General features: G+C 39.6%; 1 non-coding gene across 1 annotated transcript; it reads right to left on the bottom strand.

Moving 5' to 3' along the window:
* Window positions 1–490: 490 nt before the first annotated feature.
* Window positions 491–561, bottom strand: TRNAG-UCC. Its single transcript has one exon. It is a non-coding gene; the product is annotated as a tRNA-Gly (tRNA).
* Between the last annotated feature and the right edge of the window lie 17,462 nt (window positions 562–18,023).

The following is an 18,023-nucleotide window of genomic DNA, read 5'->3' as shown; positions in this document are numbered from 1 at the left end:
ACTGGCCAGGCTGATAAAGACGGATCCAAGGGGAACTGAGCACTTTGATGCATAAGACATGGTTGAACAGACAGCTTTCTGTCCCATTATCCTAGGCAGGGGGAGAAAATCACAGTGTGGTAGCATGTCACTGACAAACTTTATGTTAAAACATAGTCAAAGTAAAAGTAAGTGGAATTCAATTTCTGACTTCCAATTAACTATTTAATTGACTATATTTGTTATACATACTGATCCTACTTGTAAGTAAAATATCATAATAGGTGCTTATTTTGGTGATCCTCAGGAACAGTGGCAATGAATGTTGCCTGATCCTGTACCATCCCCGTGATGGGTTGTGGATCAAACAGTGTTTTGTTGTGTGCCATAGGATTTTCAGAAATAGAATGCTGACATTGTGTTCTAGTCCGTCTCAGTCTAGAAGTTCCTTTGGAACCTGTAGAGCATCCTAGAAACAGCTGCACAGATGGGGTGGTACCTGAGCAGTATGTGCACTGGCTGGGGATTGAACCCAGGTCTCTTACATGGAAGACAAGAATTCTACCACTGAGCCACCAATGCCTTATTTAATTGTGCTTACCAAAACAAAACAAAACCTAGTGTCGTCAAGTTGATGTCGACTCATTGTGACCCTACAAGGCAGAATAGAACTTCCCCCATAGGGTTCCCAAGGCTGTAAGTCTTTACAGAAGTCACATCTTTCTCCCACTTGAGAAGTGGTTGGTGAGTTCAAACCACCACCTTTCAGCTAGCAGCTGAGTGCTTAACTACTGCATCACCAGGGCACCTTCAATTGTCCCTTGGCAATTGATTTATGTTCTATTGAAGCATATGAAATTGCCGTTTGTGTGGGTTAGAATGACCAATATTGGCAATTTCATATGATTCAACGTAATACAAGTGGACCTGAAGTTTCAATCAATGGTTCTTGCTCAGCCAGCTAACTGGATGGAACCATGGAGATGATTTAGACTGGCTGACTTAATTAGTAGATACAGTACCTATAGCCCAGAGAGCTTAAATCATCTGTTCAAAGTCCCAAGGCTCACAAGTTGGCAGAGTCACCCAGACCAGTGCCCAGCTCTGCCCTAGTAAATGTCATGCATTCAGGTTAAAGACTCAAGCCCCCGTTTCCATGGCCTGTGGTTTGTAGGTTCAATGGAGTAAAAGGAACAAGTCCAAGACCATGACTTGAACTCTCCCACATCAGTTAGTTGCCTTGTCACCAGCTGCCCCATCATAAATGTATATGATTTATGACAGGGCAATTTGGAACACTACAGAAAGGAGTGCCCATTTAATCCCAAATCCCCCAAATTCTCCTTTCTTGAAAGATAGCGGATCATTGACATCCCCTAGGTCTACAAAAGACAACAAAGTCTTTCATTATTTTTATCAAGAATATAAAAAGCTGTGATTACTCACATTTAGCATGAATATCTCATAAAAAACAACCCAAAAAGATTTCATCCAAAGTCAGTTATTGAAGAAACAAATAAGAAAAACACTATCAAATAAATAAAGGAGGCAGAAACTAGGCAGTATTTCAGACAAATCATAAAATAGTTTCTTTTATAATTTTCTGCAAAATGAAAGCAACTCTGCTTCTTAAGACTGCAAAAGAAAAGAAAGAATTTGCCATTAGAACTCACATGGTATGTCAGCAGTATGAATTCCTTGCTACAAAGTCAGACTGTTTTGAAGTTTTCTTGTCAGTATTAGCGAGCTTTTCAGGATTGTACATAAATCTTAGCCTGCTAGGCACCCTCAGAGTGGGAACAACTAAGCTCTTGCCAACCACGGTCTGGAACTCTACACTTTTATGAAATCAATTGTTTAATGTAATCTTATGTGGAAAGTCAAACACTGATTGGCAGTTGGGAATTAATCTTGGTGTTTGATGGAGTGTGCCTGCTTAGGCTCTGGCATTGACAGGGGTAGCATGAGTTCCCTTCGTGGGCCCTGGCCGAGACTGGGTTCTTTAGAGGTGCAAAACGTGCACATATAAATATATATATAGCGAGATTTAGTTCAAGGAAATAGTCCACACTTGTGGAGGCTGGTAAATCCTAATCTTTGGGTCAGATGTTAGACTGGAGGCTTCTCTTGACTCTCATGGTTGTAGGGGCTGACAAATCCCAACTTGGCAGGGCTTGTGCAAGGCTGCTGGCTCACAAGGGTGCTGGAGTTGGCAAATCCAAAATCTGCAGATTAGGTGGCAGGCTGCTGGTTCACATCCCAAGAACTGGAGATGAGGATGTCAAGGTGAATGCAAGTATTGAAAGAGTTGATCAGTCCAATGGAGTTGACATTGGCATTTACCAGCGTGACAACCCAATATAGAAGGTACTGTAAACATTACCCCTCAGGAAACTCCCCTTCCAACTGATGTGCTGCTCACAACGGATCATAAAATGGGGGGTGATTGTATACCATCTACCAAAACACTGAGACTCATGGCCTAGACAAGTTGACATGTATCATTCACTATCACAGGCACCATGATGTCAGCACCACCTAGGGTAGTACTTCTCCCCAGGAAGTCTTCCCAGCAGGACAGCCTCAGTGGATAGCGCTGTCTTCCCTGGAAGTCTGTCTGTCCAGAGATGAAAATGGCCATCTCTATGTGGTTGGTGTATATTGAGGTCAATATGATTCCAGACACATGCCCCTGTACTAATGACCTATCTGTAAACCAGCGTTTGTTTAAATTCCCCTTTCTTGAACGTGTCAATATGATTTTACAATGATGTTGTTGTCCTGTAAAATAGAAATGGTCACAAGGTAACTACGATATAGAGGAGATGGAAGCAGGCCCAATAAAGTGTGTGAAAACATAGAAGAGCTCTATTTACTCAGAGATTTTTTTTTTTTTCCCTAAAGTTTATTGTGAATTGAATGAAGGTTTACAGAGCAGATCATCAGTTTGACATTCAACAAATCATATTATTCATTCATTTCAGTGATTGCAATTCCTTCCATGTAACATCATTTATCCCTGTGGTTCTTGTTTCCATTCCACCCACATCCCCAACCTTTCTGAACTTTGTCCTTAGGTAAGTGTTACTCTTTTGATGGTGAATGGTTGACCATTCCATGGTGAGAATAACTTACTAGTGTTGCTGACCCCCTCTGTACCAATCTACTGCTTAGCTAAATATTGAACTATGAGGCTGAGTTCCATTCCAGACCTAAAGGTTGACTGAGGGTCATAGTCTCTGCTTCCTCCAGTCTCTTTATGACCAGTAAGCCTGGTCCTTTTTATAACTTTGAGTTTTGTTCCACATTTTCTCCCACTCTATCCAGACCTTCTAATGTGATTCATTTCAGAATGTGGTAGTGGTAGCCGGGCACCATCTAGCTCTTCTGGTCTCAGGGCCGTGGAGACTGATGGTCCATTGGATTGATCAACTCCAGGAGTCTTCCATTTTCCTCATTCTTCTTTCCTCTGCACAGGGAAAGAACACTAGTTGTACCTTAGATGGTTGCTCATGAGCTTTAAAGATCCCAGTTTCTATTCACCAAAGTAGGCATCTTCCAAGAGTATGGTCCTGAGATCCCAGGCCCACTAACTCATTCCCTCAAGGTGTTGGGTAATGTCTGAGAGGTTTTCATAACTGCTCCTTCATAACATACTCCACCACAGTCATAGATATGTTTGCAGTACAGGTAAATGTGTTGTTTGTTGCTAAGTGCCGTAAAGTCATAGTGACTGTGTATAGGGTTTCCAAGGAGCAGCTGGTAGGTTTGAACCATTGACTTGTGATTAGCAGTTCAATGCTTATCCTGAAGCACCACACCAGGACTCTAAAGGTAAATACCCATGTATAAATATCCTCTGTAAAACCTTTATGTATTTGTGGGTCTACTCCCACTTTCCCTCCGATACCTGTTCAGCCTGTGTATCTATCTGTGTATCTACCCATAGATCTATTGTTGCATGGGTGTGCTTTATAACAGTATTTACCTCTATTCCCTTTGACTCTTGCTCTCCCGCCTATGTCTTCCCTTGTCTTTGTCATTCTTCTGCTAACCTCCCTCTTGTTGTATAATGCCTCCTTCATCAGCCAGGTCAACACATGTATACCCTCTAGGAGAGAAATTACTCTTCCTTTCTTGTAACCATCAAAGAATGTTTTTTGTTTTTTTTTATCATGAAAACTTTTTCTTGACTTTTTACAATAGTTGTCTCATACAATATTTGTGATTGATTATCACTCAAAATAATGTTCTCCAGGTTCGTCCATGTTATGAGGTATTTCACAGATTCAGCATTATTCTTCAATGTTGTATCGTGTGTATGTACAAAAGTTTCTTTACCCATTCATTCACTGGTGGTCATTTAGGCTGGCTCTAGTGTTCTGCTGTTGTGAATAGTGTTGCGATGAACATGGGTGTGTCTTGGTTCTCTATTCATGTCTTGGTTTTTATTTCTTGAGGACATACACCAAGTAGAGGCATTGCTAGGTCATATGGTATTTCTATTTCAAACTTTTTGAGGACATGCCATGTCATTTTCCATAATGGCTGCACTATTTTATAGTTCCACCTGCAGTACAGGATGGTCCCAGTGTCTCCACACCCTCACCAGCACTTGTCGTTTTCTGTTTTTGTTGAACTTTGATATTAGTGCTGTGGTGACATGATATCTCATTGTTGTTTTGATTTGCATCTTTCTAAAGGCTAATGATGGTTAGCATTTCTTCATGTTTGTTGGCTACCTGAAAGTATTCTTTGATGGTGTGTCTGTTCATGTCTTCTGCCTATTTTTTGATTGGATTACTTGTCTTTTCTTGTTGAGCTTTCTAGAAATTTTAGAGATTACTCCTTTGTCTGATATGCATTGCAAAAAATTTTTTTCCCAGTCTGTAGGTTCTCCTTTCACTCTTTTGGTGAGATCTTTTGACACACACACAAGTGTCTAACATTTAGGAAGTCCCAGTCATCTATTTTATCTTCTGCTTTTATGTGCTTTCAGTTATGTTTGATAGTGTATTCATGCCATGTATCAAAGCACCTACACTTGTCCCTATTTTTTCATTGGTGATCTTTATTGTTATACACATTAAATTTAGGTCTTTAATCTACGTTGTTTGTTTTTGTGTATGGTGTGAGATATGGGCATTGTTTGATTTTTCTGTAAATGGATTTCTAGTTTTGCCAGCACCATTTGTTGAAGAGACAGTTTCTTCCCCATTTAATGTGTTTTGATACTTTGTCAAAGATTAACTGAGTGTAGGTGAATGGATTTACTTCTGGATTCCCAATTCTTTGCTGATTTTCGATCCATCTTTTGTTGTACGGCTACCAGGTTGTTTTGATTACTGTGTCTGTGTAGTAGGTTTTGAGATCAGGAAGTAAGAGGCTACCCCCTCTGTTCTTTTTTAGTAATATTTTGCTTATCTGGGGTCTCTTGCCTTTCTATATAGTTAGTGATTTGTTTTTCCATCTCTGAAAAGTGAGATTGGGCATCAAAAAGGAAGAGCATGAGTGGAGCATGAGATCCCTAACTAGAAAAACAGTGACAGCAGAGGTGGTGACAGAGGTGGTGGCATGGAGAGATGAAGCAGCTGTGGGCTCTAGGCCCATGGACTGCATAAGGCTGTGTGCTTATCTTACAGTGCCACACCAGGACTCCACATAAATTGGGTAGTATTGACAGTTTCAAGCTGGGAGAACTGAAAAAAAAAATTCAAGCCTTGACTTTCATTATTAAAAGATTCTCTGAATTAGTGAAATTATTGAATGATGCAGAAAGCATCAAGAGAAGATGGAAGGAATACACAGAGTCACTGCGCAAAAAGGAAATGGTTAATGTTCAACCGTTTCAAGAGGTAGCATATGATCAAAAGCCAATGATACTGAAGGAGGAAGTCCAAGGTGCATTGAAGGAATTGGCAAAGAACAAGGCACCAGGAAGTGATAGAATAAAAATTGAACTCTATCCAGAAAGTGAGACGGCACAGGAGGCACTCACTCATCTCTGCGAAGAAATTTGGAAGACAACTCTCTGGCCAACTGATTGGAAGACATCGTATTTGTGACCATTTCAAAGAGAGGTGACCCAACAGAATGCAGAAATCATCAGACAATCTCTCTGATATCCCATGCCAGTAAAGTTTTACTAAAGGTAATACAGAAATGGCTGCAAGCATACATTGACAGAGAACTTCCAGAGGTTCAAGCCCGATTCAGAAGAGGCCATAGAATGAGGGATATCATTGCTGATGTTTGACTGATCTTGGCTGAAAGCAGAGAATATCAGAAAGATGTTTACCTATGCTTTATTGACGACACAAAGGCTTTTGATTGTGTGGATCATGACAAGCTATGGACAACATTGTGAAGTATGAGTGTTCCGGAACACTTCATTGTGCTCATGAGGAATCTGTACCTGGACCAAGAGGCAGTTGTTTGAACAGAACATGGGAACACTGAATAGTTTAAAATTAAGAAAGGTGTGTGACAAGGTTGTATTCTTTCACCATATTTATTCAACCTGTATGCTGAGCAAATCATCCGAGAAGCTGGATTATATGAAGAAAAATGTGGCATTAGGATTGGAGGAAGACTCATTAACAACCTGCGATATGCAGATGATACAACCTTGCTCTCTGCCTAGTCTGTCATCCTCCAAAGTTATTTTTCTATTATGGTTGGAGTCCTTGTAATTGAATGGTGTAGGAGTTAGTAAAAGCTAACAAACACTGACTATCTACTGTGTGCAGGATTCTTCTCCAAATAATTTTATTATATTGTTGTTGTGTTGTTGTTAAGTGCCGTGGAGTCGGTTCCGACTCTTAGCAACCCTGTACAGGGTTTCCAAGGCTGTAAATCTTTACAGGAGCAGAAAACCTCATCTTACTCCCTCAGAACAGCTGGCAGTTTTGAACTGCTGACCTTAAGTTTTGCAGCCCAATTCGTAACCACTACACTACCGGAGCCTTGTGTCATTATTGCCACAACCCAAAGCAGAAGGTGTAATGAACTTTACAATTAACAAAACCAGGCACAAATTAGGCAAGAAGTCAGAATAACATAGAGGTGCATCCAGAATTTGAATCCAATCTGTAGAGTCTACACTCAACCAAAACACTAAAGGTTCATAGAATTAACCTTACTCGGTAACGTATACTGTAGCTACAAAGCAAGGTCAACTTTGATTTCCAATCCAAGTTTCACATCAAATGGTGCTCCGAACAGTATGGTTTGTTGTACACTGATGGGGCAAGAGGAAGATAGTATTTAAAATTGTTTGCAAAGGATAGTAAAGTGTGTTCTAAAGAAATACAAGTCCATGAATAGTGCAAATGGTTAAGCACTTGGCTACTAACAGAGAAGTTGGTGGTTCAAACCCATCCAGAAGCACTACAGAAGACCTGACAATCTACTTAAGAAAAATCAGACATTGCAAACTCTAGAAGGTATCTTCATGAACAACTGCCACCTTTGTCGTGAGACTAGAAAAACAGGATAGTACCATGACTGAAAGGAACTCTGGTAGCGTAGTGGTTATGAATCGGGCTGTGAACCGCAAGGTCAGCAGTTCGAAACTATCAGCTGTTCCACGGGAGAAAGTTGAGGCTTTCTGCTCCCATAAAGATTTACAGCCTCAGAACCCCTGTACAGGGTCGCTATGAGTCGGAACTGACTCCACCGCACATAACAACAACAACTGTGACTGAACATTTTGATAAAAGATTCTATAGAAGAATCATGATCAAAAGGAGGAGCAATGTATAACATATTTAAAATTATCATAGAATACAGATGTTCTGGATTCATTTGAGGCTGGATGAACCTCTGAAATTGTCCTGAGATAGTATTTATACCTTAAACCAAAAATATCCCTTGAAGTCTTCTTAAAACCTATTAAGAGTTAGCTTAACTAGTAAACAGTGTCTGCCTTGGAGCATGTGCTCTTTTAAGATTTATCTTGATGGGATCAAATTGACAACAGCCACTTGAAAGATTAGATAGGAAATTTAAGGGAGAGTGAGTTTATGTTAAAGGGAGAAGAACAACTTGAAAATGAGGATGAGAATGGTGTACAACTTGAAGAATGTACTAAACGTCGCAATACAGTGTACATGAATTGGTGCATGTCCTGACTGTGTATTTTATCAACAACAAAAACAAAATTGAAATAAACTATGAAAAAAAATTAGGGGAAAAATCCCTATGGAAAATACAGTTCCATTCTGACTGACACACATGAGGCTGGCATGAGTTGGAACTGACTTGACGGCAACTGGTTTTACTGGTTTAAAGAAATATAAGGAGCTTTATAATTCCATACCAATTTTTCATTACATTATTTGCATCGTGAAGTGGCCTCACTGAACAAGGCAAGTCAAACCCAACCAGAAACTAATAATTTCATAGTCCAATTGGACTGTTTTTAAGTGTCTCCACAGAAAGGGAAGCAAGACACAGTCAAATGACTGTCAGGGGAATTCTATTGGGGGATGGTGCCACCTACTGGCAGACCAAGGAATAGAAGTCCATCTTTTTCGTCACTTGTTCACCTTTGTCGCTTGTTAGGTGCCCTTAAGTTGTCTGTGACCCAATGACACTATGCACAACAGAAGCACTGTCCAGTCCTAAACCATCCTCACAAATGTCGTGCTGATCCCACTGCTGCTGCCACGGTGCCAATCTATCTCATTGGGGGTCTTCCTCTTTTTTGCTGATCCTCCACTTTACCAATAATGTCCTTTTCCAGGAACTGGTCCCTCATGATAATATGTCCAAAGTATGAGACAAAGTCTTGCCATCCTGGTTTATAAGGAACACACTGCTTGTACTTCCTCCAACACTTCTTTCTTTGTTCTTCTGACAGTCCATAGTGCTTAGAATATTCTTCTCCAACAGCATAACTCAAATGCATCAATTCTTCTACAGTCTTCCTTTTTTATTGTCCAATAACTTGTTGTTGTTAAGTGCTGTCAAGTCATTACCAATCCATAGTGACCCTGTCTGTATAGGGTTTACAAGGAGCGGCTGGTGAGCTTAAACCATCGACCTTGTGGTTCAAACGATTTTGCAGTCTAGCTCATTAGTCCTACAGTCTAGCGCATAGTGCTACACCTGGACTCCTTATGCATATGAGTGATTGAAATACCATGGTTTGAGTCAGGGGCTCCTTAGTCCTCAGACTAACATCTTTACTCTTGAACACTTTAAAGAGATCTTGTGCAGAAGATTTGTCTAATGCAGTATGTTGTTTGATTTCTTAACTGCTGCTTCCGTGAGTGTTGATAGTAGATCTAAGCAAAATGAAATCTTGGACAACTTCTATCTTTTCTCCATTTATCATGATGTTATTTATTGGTCCAGTTGTGAGGATTTTTGTTTTCTTTACATTGAGATACAATCCATACTGAAGGTTGTAGTATTTTATCTTCATCAATAAGTATCTAAGTCCTCTTTGCTTTCAGCAAGAAAGGTTGTATCATCTGCATGTTGTAACTTGTTTCTGAGTCTTCCTCTAATCCTGATGCCACGTTCTTCATATACTCAAGCGTCTTAAATTATTTGCTCAGCATACAGATTGATTAAGTATTGTGAAAGGATATAACTCTAGGTGCACACTTTCCTGATTCAGTATTTTCTTGTTCTGTTTGAATGACCACCTCTTGTTCTATGCACAGATTCCTTATGACCACAACTAAGTTTTCTGAAATACCCATTCTTCACAAATATCCATAGTTTGTCGTGGTTCACTTGATTTACCATATGTTGTTGTTGTTATGAGCCATGGAGTTGATTCAGACTCATAGCAACCCTGTACAGGGTTTCCAAGGCTATAAATCTTTATGGGAGCAGAAAGCCTCATCTTTCTAGCAAGGAACAGCTGGTCGTTTCGAACAGCTGACCCTGAGGTTAGCAGCCCAATTTGTAACCACTATGCTATCAGACCTCCTTGATTTACCATATAGGCCTGTCTATTATTTGGTTGAAAATTGAGCCAGGGGGATGAGTTCAGTTCCAGGCTTGAAGGGTGTCTAAGGGCCATAATGTTGGGGATTCTACCCATCTTTATCAGACCAATAAACCTAGTTTTTGTTTTGTTCCACATTTCCCCTTGATTCTATCCAGTACCTTTTATTATGATCCCTTTCAGAGCTTTTGGCAATGATAACTGAGCCCCATTTAGTTCTTCTGGTTTTGCTTTAACTTTAACAGATACTCCAGTTAGCTCTTTGATATTATCATTGAGAGCATCCTTTGTTGTTGCTGACTCTTGACCAAACATGATGCCTTTTTCTAGCAACTGGTCTTTTTTTATGCATCTAAAGTAGGCAACACTGTAGGATAAACATTGGACTAACCATAAAGTCAGTTGTTCAAACCTAGAAGCTCACGTTGGAAACCCTATACAGGGTCACTGTGAGTTGGAACTGATTCCAAGGCACTTAACAACAACACCAAAGTAGGGAAGTTAAAGTTTTGCCATATTTACTTTCAAGGAGCATTGTTATAGTTCTTCTAAGTTTGATTTGTTTGTGTATCAACTATCAATGTCCACAGAAGCAGCAGTCAAGAAATCAAAATGATCTATTGCATTGGGCAAATCTGCTGCAGAAGACCTCTTTCAAAATTTAAAAAGCAAAGATGTCATTGATAAGTAAGGTGCATGTGACCTAATCCATGATCTTTTTAATTACTTCATATATATGTGAAATTGGGATAATGAAAAAGGAAGTTAGAAGAAGAATTAGTGTATTCAAAGTGTGGTGTTGTTGAAGAATATTGCTTATACTATGGACTGCCAAAAGAAGGAAAGAAAGAAAAAGAACAAATCAGTTGGACTTTGACTCTCTCTGATCTCCATCTTACAGATTGGGTTGTCTTCACTGGGTTGTCATAAAAACAAAATGAAATAATAGATGTAAAATACTTAGTACAGAACCTGGCATATGGTAAGAGAATAAGTGTCTTATGCATATTTGGTTTGGTTGTTATTTTTAAAGGAAATAAACAAGAGGATATGACAATGAAAAAGAGTTTGGCCAAATTTCACCTAGGAAAAGAACATTCTAGAATTAAGTGTAGAGTTATGTCTTGATTATTTATTTTTGGAAAGCTCTTATTCAAGTCCTCTGGTGGCATAATGGGTTAGACCAAGGTCTAACTGGGCTGCTAACTGCAAGATCAAACCTCCCAGCTGTTCTAAGGGATAAAGATCAGACTGTCTACTCCCATAAGATTTAGTCTTGGAAACCCTAGGGAGAAGTCCCACTCTGCCCTAAAGGGTCACTATGAGCCAGAATTGATGTGAGGGTAAAAGTTTTGTTTGGGGCTTTATCCATTGTGATACTTAAGGTTTTGTGTTAATTTCACTGAACCAGGAATCTCAGTGGTTTGGCTGTTGAGGTGTAGCTATCCCCCATAATGTGATTTGATGGTTAAAGGTGTTATATCCCACCACCACCTATATCTGATTTATGGGAAGTCGCCAAGGGTGTGGCATGCAACACCTATTATCTTGTAAGAGCTAAAAGGAGAGAAGTTTGAAAAAGGAGAGTAGAGGAGGGGCCTACTACCCCTAAGATAGAAGAGCTGGGAGTAGTATCCTTTGGACCTGGGTTTCCTGCACTATGAAGCTCCTAGATCCAGGAGAAGATTGATGCCAAGGCCTATAGAGATCTCCAAGGAATACTGGGGCTGTTGTTATAATGTTAGGTGCCATGGAGTCAATACCGACTCATAACGACCCTATGTACAACAGAATGAAGCACTGCCTGGTCCTGTGCCAACCTCACAATCGTTGCTATGTTTCAGCCCATTGCTGCTTCCACTTTGTCAATCCATCTAGTTGGGAGTCTTCCTCTTTTTCTCTGACCCTCCATGTTACCAATCATGCTATTTTTCTTCAGGGACTGGTCCTTCGTGAGAATATGTCCTAAGTATGAGAGACGAAGTTTGGCCATCCTGGTTTCCAAAGAGCATTCTGGCTATTATCCTTCTTCCAACACAGATCTGTTTGTTCTTTGGCAGCCCCCTGGCACTTTCAATATTCTCCTCCAATACCATAAATCAAATGCATCAATTTTTCTATTATTTTCCTTATTCACTATCCAATTTTCACATGCATATGAGGCTATTGAAAATACTATGGCTTGGGTCAGGTGCCCCTTAGTCCTGAAACTGTCATACTGAAGCTACACTTGCTGGGAAGAGATAAGGACCTTCCTCCAGAGCCGGTGTTCTGAACTTGAACTTCTGGCCTCTTAAACTATGAAAGAATAAAATTCTCGATGCTAAAGTCATCCACTTGTGGTATTTCTGGTATAGCATCATTTGATAACTAAGATACCCGTGGTCCCACTACACAATTCACACAAGTTGTGTGAAATGGAGACCTGAAGAATGAATGGAAAAACACAGTAACATTAGCACTCCAGTATCAATTCCAGGTTGGGGATGAAGTAAATGGAAGGCAGGAAAGAGTTGTTTAATGTTTCTCCCTAAGTGGCTTTACATGCCTTGATTTCTGCAAAATGTTCCTAATAGATTAACACTAGATCTTTCCTAACAAGAGAGTAAAGTGGTATCTTCCCAGTAAACAGGAAACATAAACGCAAGTGTTCGCTTTGAAAATCAAATTGCAACCCACATCTTTACAGTACATGTGAGATAGGGTTGTTTTCTGTGCAAATGTTTAGTAAAAGATTTAAATTTCTGAATCTTCTCAAAAACTAGAAAAGGAACAAAACTTAAAGCCTAGGACAACATTTATTTCCAAAATTAAGCCTAATGTCTGTAGATTTTCATTTTCCCTTGAGAACCTAGGTGAAGCAATCCATTCACTCTTCATGGGAGCTTCTTAAAAAGAAATACTCATATTATTTCTTTTGAACCCGTTCATTTGTGAAGTATTTGACTTGGATTCTTAGTCCTATTATTATTGTTTAAAATATTTTATTGTGAGTTGAGGGAAGGTTTACAGACCAGATCATCAGTTTTGCATTCAACAAATCAGATACTTTGTTTCATCTCAATGACTGCAATCCTCCCCATGCAACAACAGTTACCTGGTTCCTCCCTGTGCTTCCTATGCCCATTCCACCCTCCTTTCCATCCCTTCTCAACTTTGTCCTAAGGTAGCTGTTGTCCTTTTGATTTTGAATGATTGTGTGGTCCATGGAGAACATTCCTTAATAGTGCTGTTGTCCCCACTACATACCTGTCTATTGTTTGATTGAAAATTGGGCCACGAGGGTGAGTCCTTTTCAGATCTGAAGGGTGGCCGAGGGCCAGAGTCTCAGCTTCCTCCAGTTTCTTTCTGACCAGTAAGCCCAGTCTTTAAAAAAAAAAAAAAAATTGAATTTTCATTTACATTTTCTCCCACTCTATCTGGGACCTTCTAATGCTGGTAGTGGTATCCAGGTGTCATTTAGTTCTCCTGGTCTCACAGGCATGCAGACTTATGCTCACATGCTCTGTTAGTCCATTGGACCAAATAGAGGTTGGATTACAGAAACAAGGTAGAAATCTAGATAGGAAATCTGGAACAATGAGCAGGACAAAACCTCCAATACCAGTCCATTTCAGCTCACTAATGCCTAGGATATCGATCTTTTAATTTCATTTCATTTTTCACAACTTCCAATTGCCCTAGATTCATCCTCTGTTAGTTTGTCTTACTAAGTAGTGGCTTGCATGTTGCTATGTTGCTGGAAGCTATATTCCACTGGTATTTTAAATAACAGCAGGGTCACTATTTTGTACTTCCATTCTAGTACTGGGTTACAGGATTTACAGACTCCCAGATTTTGAGGCCACCACTCGTCTGTCAGTTTGTTGTATGGTGGTGGCTTGAGTGTTGCTGGAAGCTATGCCAACTGTATTTTAAATATCAGCAGGGCCATCAGTGGTGGATAGGTTTCAGCTGAGTTTCCAGGCTAAGTCAGACTAGTAAGTAGGAGAGGTGGACTACCTCTAAGTGTTTAGTCATCATAGAAAACCTTATGTAGAGCAGTGGAACATTGTCATGTACAGTGCTGGAAGATGAACCCCCACCACCCCCTCCTGGTTGGAAGGCACTCAATCTATGACTGGGGAAGAGCTGCCTCCTCTAAGTACAGCTGACTGTGATGATGCTGAAGTAGTAAAGCCCTCGGGACCTTCATTTGCTGATGGGGCACAACTCAAAATGAGGAGAAATAACTGTAAATATCCATCATTAATTGGTACATGAAATGTACAAAATATGGCTATAGGAATATTGGAAGTTGTCAAAAATGAAATAGAACACATACAGATAGATATCTAAGGTATTAGTGAGCTGATATGGACTGATATTGGCCATTTTGAATCTGAAAATTATATGGTTTACTATGTTGGGAAGGAGTCCTGGTGCGGGGCTATGGGTTAATGCACTGGATTACAAAGTCAGTTTGAACCACAGGTTGGCAGTTCAAGCTCATCAGTCATGCCTCGGAAACCCTATACAGGGTTGCTATGGATCAGAACTGATTCAATGGCACTAAACAACAACGACAATGCTGGGAATTAAAAGCTCAAGAATGGCATAATATTCATCATCAAAACATTTCAATATCTATCTTGAAGTTATAATACTGTCTGTGATAGGATAATATCCATACACCTACAAGGAAAACAAGTTAATTTACTCTCCAACCACTAAAGCCAGTGATGATGAAATTGAAGAATTCTTACTTGCTCAGTCTGATATTGATCAAACATGTAAGCAAGATGTATTGATTATTACAGGTGATTGGAATATGAAAGTTGGAAACAAAGAGGATCAGTAGTTGGGAAATACAGTTTTGGTGATAAAAATCATACTGGAGATTGCATGGCAGAATTTTGCAAGACCAGTGACTTCTTCACTGAAAATGCCTTTTAAAAATAACATAAAAGGTGACGTGGACCTCACCAGATGGAATACGCAGGAATCAAACTGACAGCATCTGTGGGAAGAGACAGTGAAATAGTTCTATATCATCAACCAAAACAAGGCCAGGGTAGACTGTGTAACATGAAAATATGACCTTGAACATATCCCACCTGAATTTAGAGACAATCTCAAGAACAGATTTGATGCACTAAACAATAGTGAACAAAGACCAGAAAAGCTATGGAATGACATCAAGAACATTATAGAGAAAGACAACGAAAGGCCATTAAGAAGACAGGAAAAAAAGAAAAGATTAAAATGGATGTCAGAAGAGACTCTGATGTTTGATTTTGAGTGTAGAGAATATAAAGTGAATGGAAGAAATAAGAAAGTAAATGAGCTGAACAGAAGCTTTCCAAGGGCAGTTCAAGAAGACAAAGTAAAGTTTTATAATGAAATGTGCAAAGATCTGGGGTTAGAAAATCAAAGGGAAGAACACATTCAGCATTCTTTTTACAAGCTGAAAGAGCTGAAGAAAAAATTCAAGCCTCGATTTGCAATATTGAAGAATTCTATGGACAAGAATTCTATGCAGAAAGTATCAAAAGAAGATGGAAAGAATACAGAGTCACCGTACAAAAATAAATAGCTGACGTTCAACCATTTCATGAGGCAGCATATGATCAAGAACTGATGGTACTGAAGGAAGAAATCCAAGCTACACTGAAGGCATTGGTGAAAAGCAAGACTCCAGGAAGTGATGGAATACAAATTGAAATCTATCATCAAACTGATGCAGCACTGGAGTTGCTCCCTCTTCTATGACAAGAAATTTGGAAGACATTATTTGTCATTCTATGACAAGAAATTTGTCATTCTATGACAAGAAATTTGGAAGACATTATCTGGCCAACTGGTTGGCCAGATAATGTCTTCCAAATCTGTGCCCATTCCAAAAAGAAATGACCTAACAGAATGCAGAAGTCATCAAACAATATAAGTACTACCACATGCAGTAAAATTTTGCTGAAGATAAATAGAAAAGGTTGCAACTGTTCGTCAACAAGGAACTGCTAGTAATTAAAGTCAGATTAAAAAGAGGACATAGAATGAGGGATCTCATTGCTGCTGTAAGATGGATCTTGACTGAAAGCAGAGAATATCAAAGATTCCAGTTTTCTTGGATCCATCATTAACACTCATGGAAGCAGCAGTCAAGAAATAAAATTACACATTGCACTGGACAAATTGGCTGCACAAGATCTCTTTGAAGTGTTCAAGTGCAAAGATATCAGTTTGAGGATTTAGGTGTGCCTGACCCACGCCATGGTATTTTCAGTCACTTCAGATGCATGTGAAAGTTGGACAGTGAATAAGGAAGGCCATAGAAGAATTGATGCATTTGAGTTATGATGTTGGGGAAGAATACCATGGATTACTAGAAGAACAAGAAATCTGTTTGGAAGAAATACAACCCGAATGCTCCTTATAAGCCAGAATGGTGAGACGTTGGCTCTCCAGACATGTTATCAGGAGGGACCAATCCCTGGGGAAGGATATCATAGTTGGGAAATGGAAAATCAGTGAAAATGAGAAGACCCCCATGGAGATGGATTGACACAGTGGCAGCAGCAACCAGATCAAATGTCTCAACAATTTTGAAAATGCTGCCGGACCGGGCAATATTTCATTGTGTTGTGCATTGGGTTGCTATGAGTTGGAACTGACTGGACGACTCCTAACAATAACAACAATAGCAATCATTAAAGAACTCTCACCAACTTTTCAAATACAGTTTCATATAGACTGAGTTCTATGACCACAATGCAATTAAGTTACAAATCAATAATAAAAACATGGTCATTATACGCTTTTGCAATATAAAGTCAAAGAATACTTCAGCTTCATTGTATTCTTTTTTTTTAGACCATATTCAACTTCAATGAGACCCAAAGAAAACAAAATGCAGATGTCCTTGGGCCTAATGTCAGGAAATTGTCTTTAATTTCTGTTAATGCATCGTGATAGCATAATGTGTTGGTTAATATCATGTGTCAGCTTGGTGAGGCCCTGATTCTCAGTGACGTGATAGATGTGAAGTCATTCTTTTTGTGGCCTGATGTGAGCAGCCAATCAGTTGGAAGGGTAATTTCTTTGGTGTTGTGGCCTGTATCCAGTAAATTAAATATGGATGTTCTGGCAAAGCTAGCTCTATTTTGAACCTGTATTCATCTGATTATCTCCTTTGACCTGCAGATCTTTGAATATGGGAAACCTTCAGCCTTCTGCCTGACCTACAGATTTTGGTTTGTGAGGCCCTGTAACCATGTAAGACAGGAAGAAGTCTCTAGTGTGGTGCCCGACCCACAGACAAGGGACTTGCCAGCCTCTGCAATTGCATGAGACACTTCTTTAAATATGTAAATATAAATAAAGAAGCCCAGGTAGTATATTAGATTACAAGGTGGGCTGCTAACCTCAAGGTCAGTAGTTCGAATCTACCAGCCACCGCTAGTAAGAAAGATTAGACTTTCTGCTTCTATAAAGATTTACAACCTCAGAAACCCTATACACAGTCACTATAAATCGGAACTGGTTTAATGGCACACCACCACCACCACTACCAAATAAATATTTATATATACACTTCATTGGATTTTCTCCTTTGGAGAACCCAGCCTAAAACACATGGAGATGAAGAGACCTACATGTCATGTGGTAGTTTCCAACAGCATTCCTTCCTTTTTGAATTAATCTGGAGCAAAGTAATATCTTAGGGCTATTTTACAAGGCTAATTTTCAGATTAAGAGAAAGGAAATCAAAGTAAGAGAAAGAGAATCATGACAAGAAAGAACCCTCAATTTGTCGGATATACGGATATACGTATAAAGGACTAAAACTAGATGAATAGGATAAAAACAATTTCGTGGTTCCTCAAAAAGTTAATCAAATGTACCATGTTGTTGTTGTTGTTAAGTGCTGTTGAGTTGCTTTTGACTCATTGTTGTTGTTGTTGTTGTCAGGTGCCATTGAGTCAGAACCGACTCATAGCGACCCCAAAGCACAGCAGAATGAAACAATGTCTGATCCTGGGCCAACCTCACTACCGCTGCCACACTTGACGCCATCAATGATGCCACCTGGCCGATCCAT

Source organism: Chrysochloris asiatica, unplaced genomic scaffold (assembly GCF_000296735.1).
Source record: "Chrysochloris asiatica unplaced genomic scaffold, ChrAsi1.0 scaffold00049, whole genome shotgun sequence".
Taxonomy (NCBI): domain Eukaryota; kingdom Metazoa; phylum Chordata; class Mammalia; order Afrosoricida; family Chrysochloridae; genus Chrysochloris; species Chrysochloris asiatica.
This window is presented reverse-complemented; position numbering and strand designations above follow the sequence as displayed.